Source organism: Meriones unguiculatus, chromosome 19, assembly GCF_030254825.1.
Source record: "Meriones unguiculatus strain TT.TT164.6M chromosome 19, Bangor_MerUng_6.1, whole genome shotgun sequence".
In the NCBI taxonomy this organism is placed as follows: domain Eukaryota; kingdom Metazoa; phylum Chordata; class Mammalia; order Rodentia; family Muridae; genus Meriones; species Meriones unguiculatus.
The window spans coordinates 66,352,527-66,374,590 of NC_083366.1; the positions used below are offsets into that span (position 1 = coordinate 66,352,527).

At 48.2% G+C, this 22,064-nt stretch overlaps 1 protein-coding gene across 2 annotated transcripts in view; it reads left to right on the top strand.

Annotated features, from left to right (window-relative positions):
• The first annotated feature begins 15,112 nt into the window (after nt 1–15,112).
• Nucleotides 15,113–22,064, top strand: part of Syk (spleen associated tyrosine kinase) — a 65,459-nt gene continuing 58,507 nt past the window's right edge. Inside the window, exon 1 of one of the 2 annotated variants that reach the window (XM_021643592.2) lies at nt 15,113–15,863. The gene's annotated coding sequence lies outside the window, so the exon portion shown is untranslated. Of the gene's footprint in view, nt 15,864–16,087; nt 16,225–22,064 lie in introns of those variants that run through there. The other variant, XM_021643594.2, reaches the window with a different exon arrangement.

The window sequence follows — 22,064 nt, forward strand, 5'->3', positions numbered from 1 at the left end:
TACCTCCCTGAGTGCTGTAATCGCAGCACAGTCAAGGCTGTACAGAGAAACCCTGTGCCTGGCTCTCACTGTCCATAATAGACTCTTCCCTGCAGAGCCCTCCTTGGACCTTGGGAATAGGAGGAGCACATGTTTTGCAAATTGTTGCAAAGATTAGGGATAAGCTCAATAAGGACCCTGGATGCTGGATGAATGGCAGCTGTTAATAGTTCAGTTAACAGAAACACACAGACCATGTGTAGTTCATTTCATACATACACAAGGATGCATATAAGAATATTCATACTCACCGCCTTTCCATTCATTCCCTACTTACCCTAATACTGGAGAAGAGGAGGAAACCATATACTTATTTGATTACAAGGACAACTGGGCCTATTTAAACAACTAAAAACCTAGAAGCCACAAAGTCGCAAAGACCACCATGCCTTTCTGAGTTTAAAAAGTCTACTCATTGTAAGGCAGCCAGAGCTGGTGGGACACACTTGCCCTGTGTGCCTGGAAACAGGCTTTATCTGGATGGTAGCTCTAAAACTTAGAATACCCAAAAGATAATTCAAGTTAAAGTAGGTGAGCACAAGTCACAACCCAAAGAATTCTTCTGGGAATCAGTAAGGGAAATACCGAGGAGCTTATTGGACAGGGTCTTTAAAAACAATAGAAAACCCCGTAGCTACAGACAAACATGCTCAGCTCAGCTGGCCATCAGGGCAGCCAGCCCTCGCTCGGGTGGTGCTCTGTCCTCACGAGAAAGACTGGATGCAGATGTTGAGGGGCCAGAGTGGAGGCAGAGAGAGGAAGTGCCAGGCCCTCCTGCTGGGCAGTTCCTGTCCAGGAGCTGTCCAAGCCCTTTGGAGCCTGGGGCAGTTTCCTGTAAGCAGCCTCCGTATCTGCGGCTCTGCGGGTATGCTTTCACAACCCAGGTATTTAGCTCAGAGAGATGAGGCAGCCACTCTGTAAGATCCACATAAGAACGCTCCCCAAACAAGCCCAGCTCCAACACAGACAGATGAACAGTGCACACGCAGACAACATACGTACAGCGTGCACAATTCATATACACAACACATACATATACACAATCACATGCATACATACCCAACGCATCACATGTCCTACACTCTACACATACAAACAAATGCACAAACACACACACAGACTACTCACCATGCACTGTGTGCAAACATACCAAAATACAGCGATATACATGCAACATATAAACACACACATAACTGCAGTAGAAAAACAGGCAAACTGCTTGCATAGTACTCAACGTATGGCCATGAGTGGGAATAGTGTCCCACACCCAGCCAGTCCACAATACCATGGGTATTTGACACAGCCCACAGGTCAGGGCAGGGTCCCAGAGGTCTGTCCCATTAACTCTGGGTTAGGACTTCTACATCTGATCCATTTGCTACCAACTGAGCTGTCACCACCTCTCCCAGCTTGAGTTATATTACTGGGTGGGACAACTCACAGAACTCAGAGAAACATTTGGCATTTATTTTAAAATAACAGCAGTTGTTACAAAGCTGAGAAGCTGGGGGCATATGGAAGGCACTAAAGGCTCCAGCTTGACCACCACCATCCATGGCATCTGGACGCTTACCAATCAGAAACCCTCCAAACCCTGGCCTTGAAAGGTCTGCAGAGGTCTGTCTTATGGCTGCTAGGAGGAGGGCCTGCACCTTTAAGGCAGGATTAGGGTTTCAAGAATCCTTGGAGAGGTTTGTTTAGGGAGGTCCTCTGAAGAGGGTCTAATGGCCTCTTTCGCACACCCCTTCCATGGTGGTTCTCTTATTCTCACTCTTCAGAACGATCCTCCCCAGACTCTAAAGGGAAGCTTCGCTTTGCCTTCAAGGCCCTACCAACATACGTTGTACTGTTTCTGTCTAGCTCTTCCTCCCACATCGAGACCCACCCATTGCCTTAAAACCCCTTCCTTGTAATAAACCTCATCCTCATTAAAGGGAACTGTGCCCATAGGTGAATTTTGCTTCTTTTATAATACTTACGCATGACTGATCACATCCACAGCCATGGACGGACAGCCAGCCTTCTCTCTGGAACATGGCACCTCCTTGTCTTTCTGAGGATTGTTAGTTCATTAACCCTTTCACTCATTCACATGGAGGATGTAGTTTCTTCAGACACCTCCCTTCCCACTCTCCCTTCTTTGCAGCATTAACTGTCCCTGAAAAGTCAGCTTACTGGTGCTTTACCCGGCTGCCTATCAGGCCGCCAGCGTCAGAAGGATGGAGGCCTTCTAAGTGGTAGCGTCAGGGGGTCTGCTCAAATTACCCACATAAAACATGTGGATGGGCCATTCACCTGGAAAAGACTGTCGGGCTGGCTTCCCACTGCCGTTAACACGAAGTATGCATGGTATACCAAAGCCTGGATTTTGCAAAACTTTTGGTGTATATTTTTTCAGGCAGGCCTGATTCTCCACAGGGAGTTTCTTCTTTTGATCTGTGGAAAATAAACTTATTTTTAAACATTATTGATGTTCTCTGCGACATGCACCCTTCCGCAGTGTTCCTTCTCGTTTCCTCCTGCTGTCGGCCATGGCTTTAACCCTGCCCTCCCTCTGCCTCTCTAACCCTCAAGGAGCCCCATAACTTTAAAAACTCTTTTATTTACATTCCTTACATCTTTCTCCCCATTCCACCCCAACCCCTTCCAATACCCCAGCACCTGGTAGGAGGGAGAAAGGGTTAGAGGAGAGGAGGCACAATTCTCTTAGCTGCTTCCTGCTGGTTAGGGTCATAGGGTTTCTTGGAGCCAGTCCAGTCCTTGTTTCAGGAGATTTCCATCTCCTTGTCTCACTGCATCAACAGCAACAGCAGCCAAAGCGGGAAGGCAGCAGCATCCTTATTCTTTCAGAGTTCCTCCGCATGCTCTGGACTCTGGCATTTATTCTCTCTCCGGAGTCCTTAGAATTAAACTATGTGCAGCTGGCAATCAGCTCCTCTCAGAGCCCACAAGAGGCAAATAGTTTGCGGCTGTGGACCATCTGAATCAGTCCCACATCCCACACCTGGGATCAAGGCAGAAGTATGTTTATCACCACTACACCTTCACACATGGCCACATGCTCCTTCCTAGCACACAAGTGGAGCTGATCTGCTCACAGTCTATTCGAGACTGATCTCCTCATCATACTGGCCAAGAAAAAAAAGTCAAAGGCCATTTGTCCCAAGTCCCATGGAAGACAAGCCAGTAGGAGGAGCCAGGATTTCTGCTTCCCCATCAGCACATCATCCACCACACCCTTGTAGGTTTGGGTGCAAGTGAGTAAATTCACCATCTGATTTTGCATCTGGTCCGTGGGAACACCGTTCACCAGCCTGGCAACAACTATTCTTGGAGCAGCCTTTCTGACACCCACTTCTCCATGCAGAAAATCTGCATTCAGGTGAAATGAGGCAATGGGTTCAAAGATCCAGACCCTGAGTGCCAAACCTCTCGGTAGAAGGCCGATGTTGGTGAGGCTCCTTCTTGCCTCCTGCCTTTACCATGCACCTTCCTTCCTCCTCCTCCCACCCTTTCATCTGTTCTCTGGGACCAATGGAGACGGCTGCTGCTAGTGCAGACTGAGTCACTCTTTCAGGAACCTTATCCTCAGTTCTGGGACAGTGCAAGGGGGGAACGGCCTTGGCCTCTCTGCTTTGAGTTTCTGCCTGAAAGAACTCTGCTTTCAGTTCACTTTCTTCCTTCAGTCTGGTATTTCCAACTTGAACTTTCTTCTCTCATCAAATTGTCTGCAAAATTTTTGTCCATAAGAGTAACTTAGTGCTTAAGACATCCGATGGTTCGCTCTGCCTCTGTAGCCTGTTCAGGAGAGCATCGCTGACTGCCGTTTTTGACAAGAAATGACAGAAAGTCACAACGTAGTGCACAGCATCACCTATAGCTAACTTTCTTTCTTTCTTTCTTTCTTTCTTTCTTTCTTTCTTTCTTTCTCTCTTTTCTTCCTACTTTCCTTCCTTCTTTCTTTCTCTCTTTCTCTATCTCATCTTGGGTCTAGATTAAAACTCTCTTTACCTGAGCATGACCTTGAACTTCTGATCCTTTTGTAATAAGATAAAGAAATGGGCCGGGCTCACACTGAAGATCAGCTGCACTTGAAATCTTTTTTCCCCCCAAAGATTAAGAAAAAATGAAGATAAAACAAAGCAAAACCAAAACAGGGTATGGCAAGCACCCATCTTTAATCCCAGCACGTGGGAAGCAGAGGCAGGCAGATCTCTGTGAGTTCCAGGCCAGCCAGGGATACACAGTGAGACCCAGGATCTAAATAAATAAATTAAGTGAAAAGGTCATTTAATTTGTGTGGGTTTATATAGAAAAGTTGGATAGTAGAGTGTGAAGTTGTCTGATACCATTTTAACTTGGCTCAGTAGCTCAGTGAGCAGGAGACACCCAGCAAGAGAGGTACAGGTGAGACTCAATAACGTCAGCCCTGTTGGCAATGCAAGTGCCCAATGGCAGGAACAGCCATTTTCAGATGGGTACTTCAGAAAACTGGTGGTTCTCGGGCATAGTTTCTGTGTGGCTGCATGGATACAGCAGTGGAGTGTGACGGAATAACATGAAAGCTATTTACTTTTGAGTTTCTCTAGTGTCCTTGGGAAGAATCATCTTTCAGAGTGGTTCTCAGACCATCCCCACCCCATCGTGGGCCTCAGGGATCATTTCCTGTTTCTGTATGTGGGTCAAAGATGTCACAACCCGGGGTCGGCATCCTCTGGACCAGGGCGTGTTTCCCAAGTTGGCTAAGCCCCGGCAACAGCAGACTCCATGGTAACACAGTGGCCTGGCTGTACTTTTTCTCTTCTTATTGTTCTGAAGTGACAGTGGTGATCTTATTATGTGTTGTGCTGGTACATTGTCAGTCTAAAAATAGGTACACATGTGCCTGAAAGCTTTTCACAAGACTCTTGTGCCATGTGTCTATACTCTCAGGAACACTAGAGAGACCCGAAGTCTGGGGCTCTAGAAACCTGAACCTATGACTTCCTGTCTGTGTGACTCAGGGCAGAGAACCTCTTATGCCTCAGCTCTTCCACCCGTGAAACAGAAACAGTCCTCACTTCACAGACTGGACTGGACAAAACCAGGTTATCCATGTAAAGGAGTTAGAGAAAGGTGATGGTTGGCGAGTCCATAAGCGCCATGTGCTGTCTCTTCTGAGAAAACCTGATAGAGGCTGTGTGTAGAAGGAAAGAGGGAAGTGCACTGACTTGACGAAACACAGCTGTGGACATTGTTGTGCTGGGAAAAGGGGAACTGAGCCCTAAAAGGAGGAACTGAACTCAGCTGATACTCATTGCTGTCAGGGGTCGCCCTTGAATTCTGTCCCTTAGTGGCAAAAACAAAATGTGAGGTGATGTTTGCCAGAGGCTTTTAGTAGCCAGAAAGGGAAGGCTGTGCCCCTGTCACCTCTCACCCATGCCTCATGACCCTTCACCCATGCCTTTGTGAGTTACCTCTTACCTGTTGTGTTAGGCTTTTATTGCTCTGAAGAGACACCGTGAGCACAGCACCTCCTATAAAGGAAAACATTTAATTGAGACTGGCTTACAGTTCCGAGGAGGAGTTTATTATCATCATGACAAGAAGCATGGCGGTATGCAGGCATGTGCGGTGCTGGAGAGGTGGCTCTACATCTGGATGGCTGGCAGAGAGAGTGACACTGGGCCCGGCTTGAGCTTCTGAAACCCCGGCTCCGCCCCCGGTGACACACCTACTCCAACAAGACCACACCTCCTAATAGTGCCACTTCCTATGAACCTATGGGGCCATTTTCATCCAAGCCATCCCAGCATGCTCCTGTAAGTAACCCCTCACATGTGATCCTGTGACTAAGCCCAATAAACTCACTGGCTCATTAAAAACAAAACAAACATACAGTTAGTGCTGCAAAGCGTGCCCATTGTTCTGGAAAGCACAAGACCTTCATGTGCACTAATGTATTATAGACACTTAATCTTGATTTTTGGACAAAGGCCCCTTATCCATCTTCACCTAAATTATAGAGCTGGCGTTTGACAACATTACTGTCTGCCTATCTTGTTTATTGCTGGGGGACTTTATAACACCTCACATCCAATCTTAGTGCCTTGAAACAACCACTTTAATTTTTAAATTACATTTATTTGTGTGTGTGTACATATGTGTTAACATTACTTTTTGTACTATTTTATTTGGGTTTCTTATGCCTCTTCCTCCTTTCTCCACCCCTATCCCTTCCAACACCCCAATACCAGGTAGGAGAAAAAGAGCCTTGGTAAGGAGAGGGGTGGAGTTCTCTTTAGCTACTTCCTGCTGGCTAGGGTCATCTGGTTCCTTAGGCCAAGTCCAATCTTCATTTCAGGATATCTCCGACTACTTCTTGTCAAACTGCATCAAACAGCTACCTGGAGCAGCATGGATAAGCATCAGCCTCTTCTTGGAGTTTCCTGCTCTTTCTGGTCTCTGGCATTTATTCCCTCTCCAGAATCTTCAGAATTAAACTGTCTGCAGCTGGCAAAGGGCCCCTCTCAGAGCCTGCATGTGGCAAATAGTTCGCTGCTGTGGATCATCTGAATCAGTCCCACATCCCACACCTGGGATCAAAACAAAACAAATGTTTACATCCACAGCACATGTGCACATGGGTGCAAGGGTGAGCCTGCTACTGCACAGGTGTAGAGGTCAGAGGACAACGTTGGGAAGTTGGTTCTCTCCTCCACCATATGGAACCCAGGGATGAGACTCAGTCCTCAGACTTGGTTACCACTGAGTCATCTGTCTGGCTCCAAACAGACATGCTGAAATACTGCAAGGGCTAAAGTTACGTTTTAAGTTTTAATCACAGTGCTGAAGAGGTCTATAAAACAGAAGACCTCTAATCTGTAAGCCCCCCCCCCCCCAAGGACAGACAGCTTCCTGGGACACTGGGGCTGTTGTTCATGTAAGGTAGCAAACCATGTGTTTTCACTTCTGTAAACAGGGTTGGTAGCCCTGACTCACACACTGTGCTTGATCACACATATTCGGGTGGTATGTAGACAGAAAATAGGTCAGGATCTGTGCCCGGATCGGATGAAGATGGAAAGTATGTAGCCTTGTGGGTTTTGCTTTTATACGCTCCTGACCAACATAATTCGTGGCCATTCTCTGGGAATTCCGGGTGTCAATCACCCTGGCCAGTATTTAATAAAGCTTGCTTCAAATTTAGCTAATTCTCCTCTCCCTTTTAAGCTCTTCTTCTTTCTCTGCCTTGTCTTTCCCATAATAAGCCTCTTTGTAACCATGTCTGTTGCACTGCATGTAATATTTATAACAAAACAGTAACACAGCTGCTTATAAGACTAAGAACGATCACATTTACTCATTATCGTCTTATTTCTCTCCCTGTGCAAATCTCCTGCTCTTTTTATGTGTGTAGGTAGTTGGCCTGTATGTCTGTGCACCATGTGTATGCGGTGCCTCTGGAGGCCAGAAGAGGGCACCAGAACTCCTGGACGTGGAGTTAAAAGTTGTGAGCTCAGCATGGCTGCTGGGAATTGAACTCCAAGTCCTCTAAGAACAGCCAGGGCTCTTAACCTCTGAGCCATCTCTCCAAAGACACCCAAAGATTTTTTTTTTCTTGCAAGCCATTTGTGATTCATATCCCTCAGTTCCTGATTTTTGTTATGGCATAAATTGGAAATAACGCCCAAATAGAGAGAGACAATGCAGAGGCAGAGGCAGAGGAGTGACAGTGTGCAGTGGCAGGAGGGCAGGGAGGAGAGGCTGGAGAGCCATGGGGAGTAAGCAAAAGCTTACATATCTGGGTGAAGCCAAACGTGGCAGAGTCTCCCAGCTCCTGCCTGGCAGCACGGAAGGAGTGAGCAGCAGCTGGAGAAGGAAACAGTGAGTGGCAGATGTGCACAGGGGATGCTCAGGCTGGCCAGCTGCCCGAATGCTCGCAGAGCGCTCCCTCAAAGTACACAGGCCAGCTAGCACAGACTACAGCAGCAGGGGAATGAGAGACTCTGCCTTAAAGCAAAGACAAAGGTGAGAGCCAAGTGCCAAAAGTTACCCGTGACCTCCACACTCCCACTATGGCACACATGCGCACCTGCACACACATTCACACACACACACATGCGCACCTGCACACACATTCACACACACACACATGCACATTATGCACACATGCACAGGTACACATGGAGAGAGAAAGAATAAAATACGTAGTGTAGACCCTATAGTAAAAGCACATGACACTAAATTCTGGATAAGAGTGGTAAACTAGTCACAATACACCATGAAAAAAAAAATGCTCTCCCTTTTTAGTTATCTACCCTAAGGAGGAGGGGGGATGGAGAAAACAAGAAAATGAGAAAACAAAAAGCATTCCATGAGATGTACCTTGAAGCCAGCAGCTCCCAGGAAAACCAGAAGGGTGAGGGGGTCATGATGTGGCCACATGGCTCCCCGAGCCTCATCTGAATCTTCCAGCATGCTCACCTCACTCAAACCCTGAGAACAGCTAAGAAGTGGTGGCTTAGCCCCGCCCTTACTGTAAAATGGCAGCTGGCCAGATGTGTGTAAAGACTGTGCCCTCCCTCATGTATGCTGTCGCTTGGGGGTCTTTCATGTACACTCCTAAGGTTAGGGTGCTGGGACATCAGTCCTCACTCAGTGTGGCATTGAGCTGGTGTAACCCTGTAGATGTGGGGCCTAGTGGGAAGTAGTCAGGTCATTGGGACTGCCGTGAGAAGGGATTAATTCGGCTCTCCTGGGACTCCGGTTCTTAAGAGAAATGCTGCTGCTGTTGGGATAGCACCAGGTCCTCCTCAGAGGCTGGACTAGCGGGAATTTCAAACACAATTCTTTTCATGGGGCACAGTAGTGCACCCCTCTAATATCACTTGGGCTGAGGGAGGGGGATAATGAATTTGAGGTCGGGCTGTCTAGAAAGAAACAAATAATTAAATAAGCTTTACAAAATAAATTCCTCAGAGAGGCTCAGGGCTGTGGCCTGGCTGCCCAGGGTTGGGGTTCTTCCCAGAGGCAGACAAGGACAGAATTGAGCATCCGGAAACAAAAAAGTTAAGACCCAGAGAAGGAGACAGTGGCAGAAAGCCTCCCGCCAGCAAGCAGGGGTCCCTAGACCTGCAGACCCGAGTGGTCTGAGCTGGTTCTGACAGGGCCTCAACTCTCCTCCCTGTGACCCCCTCTTTTCTTTCTCGATTCCCTCTTCCTGTCTCTTGTGACACCATCTCCTCCGGATTGTCCTTGGCCCAGGAAGATAACCACAGTGAGTAAGGTGGTATCTAAGCTGCAAAGTGTGTGCGTGTGTGTGTGTGTGTGTGTGTGTGTGTGTGTGTGTATGAACTCTCTTCATAGTCTAGCTGCTATGTGGGAATGTTATCTCCTTCCCCCCAGCCTCACCCCCAACCTCCTGCTTATTTCCTGCTAACTCCTCCAAGAAGCTGCCAACAGGACCCCAAAGCCAGCAGACTCCTCTAACTCAGAGCTAAGAATAAGCAGCTGAGGGGTCAGAGCTGAAAACAAGACAGAGCTTGATCTGAAACCTCACACAGACACTCACACTCACAACATACACACATGCATGCACACACACCACTCACCCCAGAGGGCAGAGTACAGCTGGCAAACTGGAGTCCCAGAGAGGGGCTGACTCTCTGAAATGCCAGCTGCCTGCCCAGCAAGATGGGCTTAAGCTGTCTGTTTTCCTTCAACAAGTTGGATAATTAAAACACACACACACACACACACGCAAACCAAAGCAACAAGAACAAAACCCAAAAAACCAAACCCCCTCCAAGAAAACCCAAAAACAAAACAAAAACCAAGCCTCGCTCTGACAGTCTCTTGCACACGTCAGCTCACATCAGCTGCTTATTCTGTCAAGTCAAAGCGTCATGTTCTATGCGGCCATGCTGGGCTTGAGGGTGGGAATTCTAGTTGAAATGAGCTTGCTGTCGTGTGTGCACACGGCAGGAGAATGCTGTGGTCACGGTCTCGGCGCTTTTCTGGTGGATGTGAGTGCAAACCTTACATGGGCTGTTTAAGGAGGAAGGGCTTACGCTGGCACACACTCTGAGAAGAACAGGCCGGTGTATCGGGGAAAGTGTGAGGTAGGAATGGGCTGACTGTGGGGACGGTGTGAACAGGCTCGCTCAGCATCGTGGACCAGGAAGTGCAGAGAAGATAGAAAGCTCTTCCAGCTCTAAACCCTCAAGCCTCTCCCTGTCTCTCTTACACACACCACTCACTCACACACATACTCACACTCAGAACACACACACCACTCAACACACATTCACACATACTCACAAACATGCTCTCACAAACTCACACTGTCTCATGCACACAGTCTCTCTCACAAAAGCACACTCTCACATACTCATACACACTCACATGCATGCATGCACACACAACTCGCCCACTCATACCTATGCATGTATACACACACACACTCATGTATGTATGTACACATTCACAAACATTCACACATATTCACACATACAAATTCACACACTCATAGATCCATCAGTGCTCCATTGATCAATCAGTGCTTTGTTTTGTTTTGTTTTGTTTTGTTTTTGTTTTTCTTGAATCAAAATCCATGGTTGCTACTATGGCTTCTTGTAGAAAGACGGTGTCAAGAGAACAGAAGGAGGAACGACCCAGGAACAAGGCCTGAAAAGACAACAGCAGTGGTGGCGGTAGCGCTGTGCAAAGCCTCCTGGGAGCTGAAGATGCGCAGGACACACGCAGGAGACACTCCCGTCTCAGAGGGTGGAGGAGAGATGGGGAGGGGAGGAAGGGATTTGCACACACAGGTACAGAGGGAGACTGATGAGCTTCCACTGCAGGGCTACTGGCTACTGGCTGCCCAAGACGCTGAGGCAGACACCACCAAAGGGCTCTTTAAAACCCACGTGTTTTCATCAGTGATCAGTGGAACGAGATTACAGACAGACCCAGTGTGCGGTGAATGCTGTTTATACATGAGGGAACTTCTCAGCTTGGGAGTGCTTGTTACCCCTGGGACCACACAGGCAGCAGGGTGGGGTGGGGAGCTCCGTGGGTAAAGACGAGTGGCACTGCCCACTCACCTCACGCCCTGAGTTCCACACCCCGAAGTGTGAAGGTGGAAGAAGAGAATGGACTCCACATGTGACTGTGTGTGCGCATTCCCACAACCACATCACATACATATGTGAGGCTGGGGAGACAGGGACAAACCAAAGGGGTTTCATTGTTTCTTCACTTTGAATGCGGCTGTTCGCTTCATGTGTCATATCGTATATCAAGTTAAGTTAAAACACGCCTCAGGGAGGAAAGGCTTAAGCACAGGAAGCACTGTCAGGGGAAACTGTAAGGCTCGGTGGGCAGGCATTTTGCTTACTTTTACTGGAAGGCTAGAAATTATTTTCAGATTTTTAAAAAAATGTACACGGGTGTTTTGCATGCTGCAGTACCCACAGAGGCTCGTGGAACTGGAGTTCAAGACAGTTGTGAGCAGTAGGAATCCGAATCCTGGCCCTCTGCCGTGAACAGCAAACATTCTTAACTGCTGAATCATCTCTCCAGCACTTAAAGGGTTAAATTTTGTGAACTTTTACCCCCCAAAATTTTTTTCAGGTTTATTAAAGTTCAATTGACAAATAAAAAGTCTGTGCATTTTAAGTGTGCCATGTGTGCTCCTGAAGTACTTACCTGTCGCTAAGCTAATTAGCATCTGTCACCACAGCTGGAAAGAAGGAAAGGTGAATGGAAGGCTTAGACCTCCCAAGGCAAAGAACATCCACGTATCACCACTAAGAAAGACAGCACAGAAAAACAAGCTAACAGAAGCTGTCCTCCGATCCATAGTCCAAATTCACATCACCCGTCTACTTGAAACACGTAAGCTGAACAGGTACCTTAAAGTTGTTCAAGGACCAGTTACCACCTAGGTTGCCGGCACAGACAACGGCGCTTTCTTATTGAATAAAAATGTCCTCTTCCTGGTGTCACTGAAATAATTTTTCAAGGATGATGGTGGCTCACTGTCAAATGCCCATGAGTATGGAGGAAGGGAGGCACCCGAGCAAGAAACAGCAGAAATACTCAGACAAAAGGCCAGACCCGGGAAGACTTCAGGAGTCAGCATTAGCATTGACAACAACCATACTGCATTTGCTGTTTTTAAGTTTTTATTACGATCATGTAGACAAAAAAAATCCTTTTTAAAAGTTCCTGTGTGCAGAGATTAGCTAGGAGGGCCTTCAAGGCTAGCAAGCTGTCACAGTGGGGGTCCAGGTGTGTTAAGGGGGACGCCTGTAAGACGTGGCCTGTTGGAAAGGGCTGGGTTTATTCTGCACACAGGTCCAAAGCCCATGGACACCTTCTTAATGCTGTATTGTTGCGTCCTGGGCCCGATTCTGCCCCCAGGCTGTCCAGACACCACTGTGCACCAGACTAGACTGTAAGGAATGCAGCTCAGCCAGACAGGCGCATTGCGTAGGAACTGGGTTGGTGGTAAGTGGGGAGAAACAGCCTTGTCCAAGATGGTCTCCAATGAAACAGCTCTCCTCCATTGGGGGAAATGAGGGCTATATAGACCCCGAGGAAGTGGGTAGGGGCTGGGGGGGAGTGAGTGTGCACCATTGGCTTGGGCTGGGAATGCTTCAGTTGCATGAAGAGGAATTGTAGGTGCTAGCTGGACATGTCCCCATAAGGAACATTTTAACCTGAAACCTGGACACTAGGCAATGCAACTACCTCAAGAGTGGCAGAGCGGAGGGGGGAGGGGGTGTCTCAAGGCTGTGTGCATAGGGCATGAAGGCCCAGAACAGGGAGGAAGTAATCCTTGCTCCTGCTTGTCTCAAGATGATATTTTTGGGGTTTGGACATGTCTGGACCTCACTCTTGCTCCAGGCTTGCTCCCCTCCCCACCTCCCCCCATGCTCCTATGAGTGAAAACAAAATATTCAGTCTTTGAATGAAGCAAATCAAGACCCACTAAGACTCAGGAAGTAAATTCAGAAGCCCCAGGAAGTCCCTGAAACTGATCAGGAGAAGCCCCTTCTCCTCAAGGTTATAGAAGCAAAAAGGACTGCTAAGAGGCACTTGCAGCCCAGACAAGCTGCCTAGAAGAGAGGCTGCTGGACTTCCAGACCTTCCTGGAGTGGGAAAGTGAGCCACACGGACCTAGCTTCCTGGGGTGGGCTCCCTGACGCAGCTGCCTTTGAGTCATTCGTGCTCCTGGAAGTAACCTGAACCCATACTCCTCCCCAAAGTAACCCCAACAAACAATTGGTTCACCAAGCTTCATTCTGATGGTATGTCTATTTTGGCCTGTTGTTGATTCCCTCTCTGAGGGTGAGTAGATGTTTGTTCGTTTCTATCTAGGGAACTGCCATTCCAGAAGCGGCAACCTTGAAAACTCCTGTGGATTCTGCAGCCTCCTTTCAGAGAACAAGGGCTATTTTTTCTGGTTCACTGAAGCAAAATTAAGTCTTATGTTTGACAAATAATTAACTATAAGAAATGATTAAGAACAGCAAAAACCCCTTTATTTAGATAAATATATATATTTACACACACACACATATCGGCAAAAATGAATAGAAACAAAAACCCAGGGTCATTTTAAGTGGAAAAGGCAGAGGGGCTTCCGCTGAGTTTGAACAGCCCACATCATTTCTCTCTGTGCCTGTTTTGTCTGTACGTCTGTGCTTGGAATCAGGGCACAACTTTTCAACACAGGCACTTAAATATGTTGCCAAGAAATTCTAGATGCTGTTTGTGGGGGATTTTTAAGGAGGAGTGTGCTGTCACAACTCTCAAACAGGGGTGGAGAGGCAGCTTAGGTAAAATCTTGTCATACAAGCACCGGACCTGAACTTGACCCCAGCACCCATGTGAAAACCAGGGTGGGAGGGTGCATGTGGGAGGCAGAGACAGGAGAGGCCATAGGCTTGCTGCCCAGCTCGTGCAGTAAAACAAATAAGCTCCAGGTTCAGCGAAAGGTCCTGTCTCAAAGCGTCAGCTGCAGAAGGACCAAGGAAGAACTCTGTTGTCTACCTCTGGCCTCCACATGCATTTGTGTGCACACATGTGCACACCTACACACACATGTGCACTGTACACCCTTGCACATAGGAACACTTGCACACACATAGGCATTAATCAGTTAAAAACAAATTTAAAATGTGTCTAAAAATCAAAACAAAACCCACACAGATTTCACAGAAACAGTTCATTTGTTTGGTAGTCTCAGAGTGCACTAGAGAATATGCGTACCAGAGTTCACTAGAGTACATCCTACAGAGGATGAAGAAAGGGGAGCTTTGAATGGCACAGTACACGTGTCAAGCCCCAGTACTGTGTGAAAACAGCAATCCTGGCTTGCAAAGGTCACTAATAAGGCTGGTGCCCTTTCAGAGTAACACAGGAGCTACTTGGACCCCCATCCTTGCAGAAAGGGTTTCTGTGTAAGTCCGCGGTGGTCTTTGTAGAAGGCAGTGGCTTTGGCACAGTTCTTTGGGATGTCCTCCGTATTACTGCAAGGACATGCCTTACAATGGGGCCTGGGGACTAGCTTGAGCTTGGATGCTGAACCTTCCAAGGAGGGGATACGGGTCTTCAGTGACGCCTGCCACCGTCTTCCCACTGTATCTACTAGTTATTGCTACCTTCCCCTGTGTCCCAGTTTTCCCATGGGTACTGGGGATCAAATTCAGGTTGTCTTAATTGCACAGCAAGCACTTCACCTCCTAAGCCGCCTCTCCACCCCTGTTTCTGTTTTGACAGGACACTGCTCTTTAAAATTCACCACAAACAGCATCTAGAATCTTGCTGAATTTATTTATTTACTGAATCTAAATACTCGCCGTGTTTATTGTTGGTTAGAGTTTGATACAAGTGAACATTCCGGTCCCGACAATGTTAACAGACTAACAGAAAACAAAACCAAAAATAGGTGTCAAGAGCTACTGGACAGGATTCGAGAGACAGACTGTGGGTAACAGGTCACGCCCTCTGAAACAGCTCTGGGCAGGCAAGGCCTCTGGGCCGCCTTCCGGGTCACTCGAGTTCTCTGGCCGCGGTGTTCGGAGCATCTTGGCCTGCTGACATTAACACGCCATACACCAGGCAGTCTCGGCCACAGCCTTGTCTGGCTGCAGAGGAGAGAGAAGGCGCCTGGGGCCTAGACTGAGCTTGGGGATGAACCTTCCTTTCTGATTGGGGAGCCTTGATCCCCCGGACTTGTAGATCTGGAGAAGGGCGCGTTCCTCTAGATATGTCGCCCCCGGGGGAGTGAGGCCAATAGCCTAGAGGTGCTCAGGGCGCTCAGATGTGGGGGTGCTGACCAGCTGGGGTCGTGATACTCAGCTCAGGTTCAGGGTAACATCTGTTGAGGCTTGGCTTGGGGGTCTGGAGCTCAGGTTCAAGTTCCAGTGCTGCTTGACTAGGTTCAGGGTACTGCCTGTCCCCGGCTCGGTTTGGGGGTCCAGGTTCGGGGTCCTACTTGTCTCAGGCTCGGTTCAGCGTACTGCTCCGTTTTAGCTCAGGTTCGGGGCGTCACTATTCCAGATCGCCGGGTACTTCCCGGCCTGGCTCGGTTTCGGGCGCTGCCTAACCCTGCTGGGTTCTGGGCGGGGTGCTATGTGTCTCAGGTTCGGGACGGCGAAGGAAGCTGCCGGGGCGCATTGAGGAAGTTCCCCCGGAGGAGGAAGCGGCGAGCCGGGCGGCGGGGAGAACCGGGAACCCGTGCGTTCCAGGCAGGAGGAGGAGCAGGAGAAGGCGGCGGCGCAACAGGAGGAGGGAGGAGGAGAAGGGGCTGGACGCGGCCACCTGCCCAGGTAGGAGCCACAGCGCAGGGCCTCAGCCACCCCGAGGCGCCGGACCCCGGCTAGCCCCGGCTGGACCGCGGCCGAGCTCCGATGGCTGCGTCTGAGCGCCGAGCTGCCGTGCCTGGGCACACGGGACCGGGACGCTGGGGTGCCAGGCGCGCTCCCGGGCGCAGGGGAGCGCGGCCGCCCGCGGGGCCGAGCCGGGAGCTCCGCCTCTCCGCTGTGCCCTCCGACCGACCGAGCGGCGAAGCCCGGGACCGCCGCGGCGCGCGCCGCCGAAGCGATGCGGAGTCCCCAGGCGTTTGAGACCAGGGACTGCCTCCGGGCGCGCCCCTGAGTCGACGCGGAGCCCCGGAGCCTCTGAAATGCGGTAGGTGGGGAAGAGCAGCTTCACCGAAGCCAGCCAGCTCGCCCTGCCTGGCCAACTTCCTTCGTGAAGTCACTTCTCCAGACCCTTTAGACGGAGGCTCTAAACTGTACCCTTGAGCGTATGCCAGTCTGGCTCCCCAAACCTAACCCCACCTAAAAGCCACTGCGAGGAGACTCACCCCCCCCCCCCCCCTTTGAAAGTCCACGGAGTTGAAAGAGCTGGAGAAGTCAGTCAGCTTCCCGTTTTGGGGGGAACTTTTTAAAAAAAGACAAAACCTGACTGATCAACGACTGTGTTCAAAGTTAAGTAAAAATTCTCGACTCGGGGTATTTTTCTTTTCCTTGGCGTCTTTTTTTTTTTTTTTTAATCTTTTGAAAGCATATTCAGCGTGTGATATAAAGAGATGGACCGGTGGCCGCCTCTGATTTTTAATATTAAAAAAAAATGCTGTGGGGGGTGGTGGTGGTGATGCCGGGACATTCCTGGAGTACTGGGATCAAGCCTTCGCAGCGCAGCTTTAAAATCGAGTATCATTAAATACAGGATGTGTCCTCTCTCCCCGCGATGGCAGTTCAAACACTGTGTGGGCATATTTATATTTGAGTAAAAAGGCTTAAACACTTACAAGACAGCAAATGTTTTAAGTCATAAATTTTTTGTCACTTGAAATTATTTCACCAACTCATCTTGTTCTGTCCAAATCAATAATTTAAAAAATAGATTTAGGAGAATTTTGCAGAAAAACAGATTGATTTGAATTCTGTATTTGAGATGCTTAGATATGCCAGATTTAATTTAAAAAAAATCTTTAAAATGATTTTTAAGAATGTTTTAAGTTAGAATAAAAGTGGGGAATATATTCTGGGAATATATTTCACCCCTGAGACGTGAAGTTTGACTTTTAAAATTTACAGTTTTATCGCTGTTTTTGCACGAAATGGTTCTTTGGTGTTTCTAAAGCCGTATGTAATATTCTACTTGTAGGTATGATCTCTCAGGGTAGGGCTTTGATTTTAAAGCGAAGGCCCTTCGGTAGAATTTTCCCAGCAGACTGTCTCTCGGTCATCCCACGTGTCTGGGATTTCAGGGTTTTCAAGATTCAAGGTTTATGTTTAGAATTTAGGCGGGTGTGTGTGAGCAGGAACTCCTCTGCTTGTGACCGCTCTGGCGCGTCGGGCACTGTTTTCCTCCCGGCACCACTATTCCTTCACGCTTCGCAGCGTCTGTGTTCCGCGGGGAATATATACTAACTGTAAATAGCTTGTGTCAGTCTAGGCCAGGTGCTGTCGCTCAGTGGGGTTCCTTACAACTTGGTGAGAGAAAAGAAAAACAAGCCTTGCTTTTCAGCGCTGAGGCTCAAGGAGCGGGTCTGTATGGATAACGTGCTTTTGGCAGTCAAATGCCTCTACTGTGGGACCCCCAACCCCATCCCTTCCAATGCCTAGCGGGCAGTGCCTCTTGTTGGGGCACAGGAAATAGCTAGTGTCTACCGGATGTCCCAGCAGTTCAGTTAAATCCCAAGTGGTCCGGGACATTTAGAGACAACTTCCCATCCTTCCTGTGACTTCAGGAGAGAGCAGCAGCTTGTTCAGGAAGGGGCGTGCTCATCTCTCACAGTTGCAGTCCAGGCAGACAAGTTTCTGGTTCCCTCTGCGGCTGCGCCTTCGTGACTGTTTTTGTTCCCTTTGCCCGAGGACCGCCAAGACCTCCTTTCAGAGGCTAGCCTGTGCCCAGCCTCTCAGCTTTGGCCGTGTGGGCCTGTTTCCAGCCGCCCCAGCTGACCCTCCTTTGCAGCTTTCAGCTATCTTCTCTGTTTCTGGATCTGTGTTATGTCAAATGGGTGGTGGAAAATAGAATTATAAGCTTTGATACACACACCGACAAACCCCCACACACGTGAACATACATATCTTCCATGAGTTAGATTTTTTTCTTGGTATAGTAGAAGGCAGAGTCACAATGATGTAATTTAATTGTTTACCTTAGTCGTATTTTATTCCATATAATCTTCAACCTAGTATACGAACACTAGGCATAAAAGGTTTTCCTACGGAAAGGTTGCTTGAGATTAAAATAATCGCTAGGTTGATTGGATTTTACTAATATTCATACATTTTATAAATTTTTCAAGCGCATTTTCATTTGATTATAACATTGACGAAAATGTTAGCTTGGATCCATTTGAGGGTCTGTGTGTGTGTGTGTACTTTGTTTGTTTTGTTTCCTCTTAAGAATCAGTTATTTATTCTTAGAGGTGGCTCAGCGGGTAAGACCACTTCCTGCGTTTGCAGAGGACCAGAGTTCATTTCCCGGCTCGGACACGGAGGCTCAGAACCATACATCACCTCATTTCCTGGGGACTCCACTCCATCTACTGGCTTCCACAGGGACACGTGACTGCGCAGCTGTACAGTCACACACACCTGCACGTCAAATTAAATAACCTTTTACAATAATGGATCGTGTAGGCAGGTGTAAGCATGGCAATTGGGAGTCAGAGACAGGAGGTTTGAGAGTGCGCTACAAGCAAGACTGAGGCCAGCCTGGACTACATGAAAAACTGTTTAGAAAGAGAAAAACAGAAACAAGAAAAGAAAAGGGAGTAATGGAGAGCAGGCAGCAGCTAAGGACGTAACTTGGTCAATTGAGCACTCTCCTAACGTGCGTGACATTCCCAACACCAAATAAATTGGATGTGGTAGCACATTCTCATTATCCTAGCACTTGGGAAGTGGAGAGAGGAGCAAAAGTTCAAGGACACCCTCAGATACTTACCCAGTTCGAGTCCAGTCTGGGCTACACGAGACCCTTACTCAAAAACAAAATAAAACGGAACAATACCTGCTCTGCATCTTCTAAAACTCACTGCCTGAATTTAAATATTAAATATAGTCAAATATGGTTAAAACCCAAAGACAGGCAAAGAAAACGTATTTGATTTATGTTGTGATCAGTGTAGTAGAACCATCTTTTATCTCTTGGAAACTTGGGGTAGGGGAGGGAAGTGGGTTCCTTTGGGATGTTTTGGTGGCTAGTTGGGGTGGGAAGATGGCAGTTGGGAAAAGTAAAGGGACCCCTTTGTCCACATACAGAGTCTGTGTTGTGCCCTGTTCTCCTAGAATGGCCTTCAGGCTTCAGGCCTGGGCAGGAACACAGGTGTGGGGGAGATTGAGCCTGCTGGAGGAGGTTGGTTAGAGAAGATGGGACAGACACCCATACACAGAGCCAGGTGCTGTGAGGAGGGAAGGAAGGGCTCAGGATAGCTATCAGAATCCATAATTCCAATATTGATGGCTTATGTAGGTTCAGCACGTCTATAGAAGTGTTGGAATACCCACTGTGGAAGTTACTCGTGCCTCTGTCTGTAGGGTTGACTGATGGATTCTTGCTCTGTCTAGATCAGCCTCGTGTCATTCACTTGACAGTTCCTGAGCTGTCTTTGTATCTTTCTGTTCCATAGTCCCGCTTCCAGGAAGCAAGCTTTTTGTTTTGGAAGCTGTTCATTTGCTCACACAAGGCATACTGGCTAGTTTATTTTATGTATCAACTGGAAACAACACATCTGAGAATGAGGGGTGGGCAGAATCCAGACTCCTATACCTTCCAATGCTAATCATTCTGTGACTTGGGCTTAACGGGTTTCAGCAAGTGTTTACTGAAGGTGTTTACTATCATCCTATCAAGTGTGGCTTGCTGAGTCCACACTTGACCATGGCATCTCCACTCTGAAGACCCGGCTAGAGTCCACTGTCCTCCCCCACTGTGTTCCCTGCCCAGTGCTCCTGTGAGCCTTCAGGTTGACGGCCTTGTCAGCTATGAACACCAGGACCCCTTGAGTATTCAGTGGTTTGAATTGTTTGCCTGTGGCCCCAAAGGTCAGTGTACTTGGCTTAGAGAGCCTCTGTGCTGAAAGGCAGTTGTACTCTAGGTGGGTCCTAGCTGGTAGGCATGACTGTGGGGTGTGGGTCCTAGCTGACGGTGAGGTGTGGGTCCTAGCTGGTGGTAGGACGGTGGGGTGTGGGTCCTAGCTGGTAGGCATGACTGTGGGGTGTGGGTCCTAGCTGGTAGGCATGACTGTGGGGTGTGGGTCCTAGCTGGTGGGTAGGACGGTGGGGTGTGGGTCCTCAGAAGACATTAGCATAGTTCTTCAGTTAAACAGCAAGCCTGGCTCCCAGTGGCTCCTGTCTCTCTCTATATGATCTCTTCCTCACTCATGACTCTGGCCAAGGTACCTTCTGCCTTGTTCTTCTGTGGCTCACAGGGCCATACCAGCAGCTAAACAGATGGAACCACCCTGTCTTGGGCTTCCAAAAATGTGAGCGCAATAAGGGTCTCCTAAGTACTGAGCTTTTGGTATTTTGTCATGCAGCAAGAAATAGACCAAGCCATTGTGCTGTTCCATCCCGTGTCCTGGCTTGTCCCTCCTTTACCCCTCTCTGCTCTTCCTAGGGCAACACTTTGTCTTGGCTTCGAACCTGATCTCACTTTCTGCTCAACTTTACGACATCAAATCGAAACCTCTCAATACAAGTTTCCACAAGTCAAAAAATACACCGTGTCATCTCTCAGTTCCATTTCCTTCTTCTTCTTTTTCTTAACACCCCCTGCCCCACCCTGGAGTTGTCTTCTGTCTTGCTCCAGCCTGTCAGGGGCTCTTCAGCTTGGCTGCACATATGTTCAGAACTGCAGAAAGCCCTTGAGAAGTGTGTTGACTATATTTCTTGATGCTCACGGTGTCTGTTTTGCATTCTGTATGGACCTTAAAAATATCCAGGCCAGTGAGTTGGTACATAGTAATACCATCACCTGTGTCATAATTGCTGGGCGCATTTCCCATAAGCCTTCTATCTCCATGCTTGTTTACTTTTGTATTTTCAATAGAACGTCTGTGGCTTCTTCCATGTGGATGTATTTTGAATCATGCTTTCTAAGAGATAGTCTTCTCCTCCAGTGCAGCAGTTAGACAGCTACATTCTAAATCAGTGTATTCCACCAATACCCATGCTCTACTGCCTGAGAGAGGGAAATGGTGGTCTCTCTGGGAAGCCCAGGCCTGGCTGTATCCTCAGGCGTTTTAACTGCTAAGCTGAATACCATGGGCTGCGTACACCACCTCTGGAAAACCTTGAGCCGATGTGGAGAACATGAGAAAAGTGGAGGTTAGCAAGCTGAATTCCTCTGGAGGACATGGTGAATAGCCATTGTGATTTTGATTACTTCTGTAAGTGTGTAGGTATTTCACGGCAGAAGTATGTCTTTGTCAAGTTATGAGAATAATAAATAAATAAATAAATAAATAAATAAATAAAGTCAGGTTTTGTTGAAAGAATGGATATTTAATGGAGCCAGGAAGGAAACTAATTTTGAAACATGACATTTGTCACAACAGTTGAGCAAATTCTTTCCGAAAACAGGCCAAAGCTTCCAGAGGTTGAGGAGTGCTCGGGGTCAAGCAGACTCAGTTTGTGAAGGTGTCTGTGCCACACCTGGATGTTGTCTGCGCTCCTGATGCTTGGGTCCAGCTTGAGTTGCTGGGGGGTCCGGGGTGTGCCTCCTGCCCCATTCCATCCAGAGCAACAGGAAAGGAATGGGGTGAGCACCGGTTCAAATAGTTCACGGGGCACTAGCACATCCTTGAAGGCTAAAATTGGAATTTGTGAGTGTGCTGGGTATAATGGCTGTTTTGTGTGATGTTAGTTGCAAAGACCAGGTGGGCCCAAGTGTTCACTCCTTATTTGTGTGTGTGTGTATGTGTGTGTGTGTGAGAGAGAGAGAGAGAGAGAGAGAGAGAGAGAGAGAGAAAGAGAGAGAAGGAGCATGCAGTGGGTGGATTAATCATC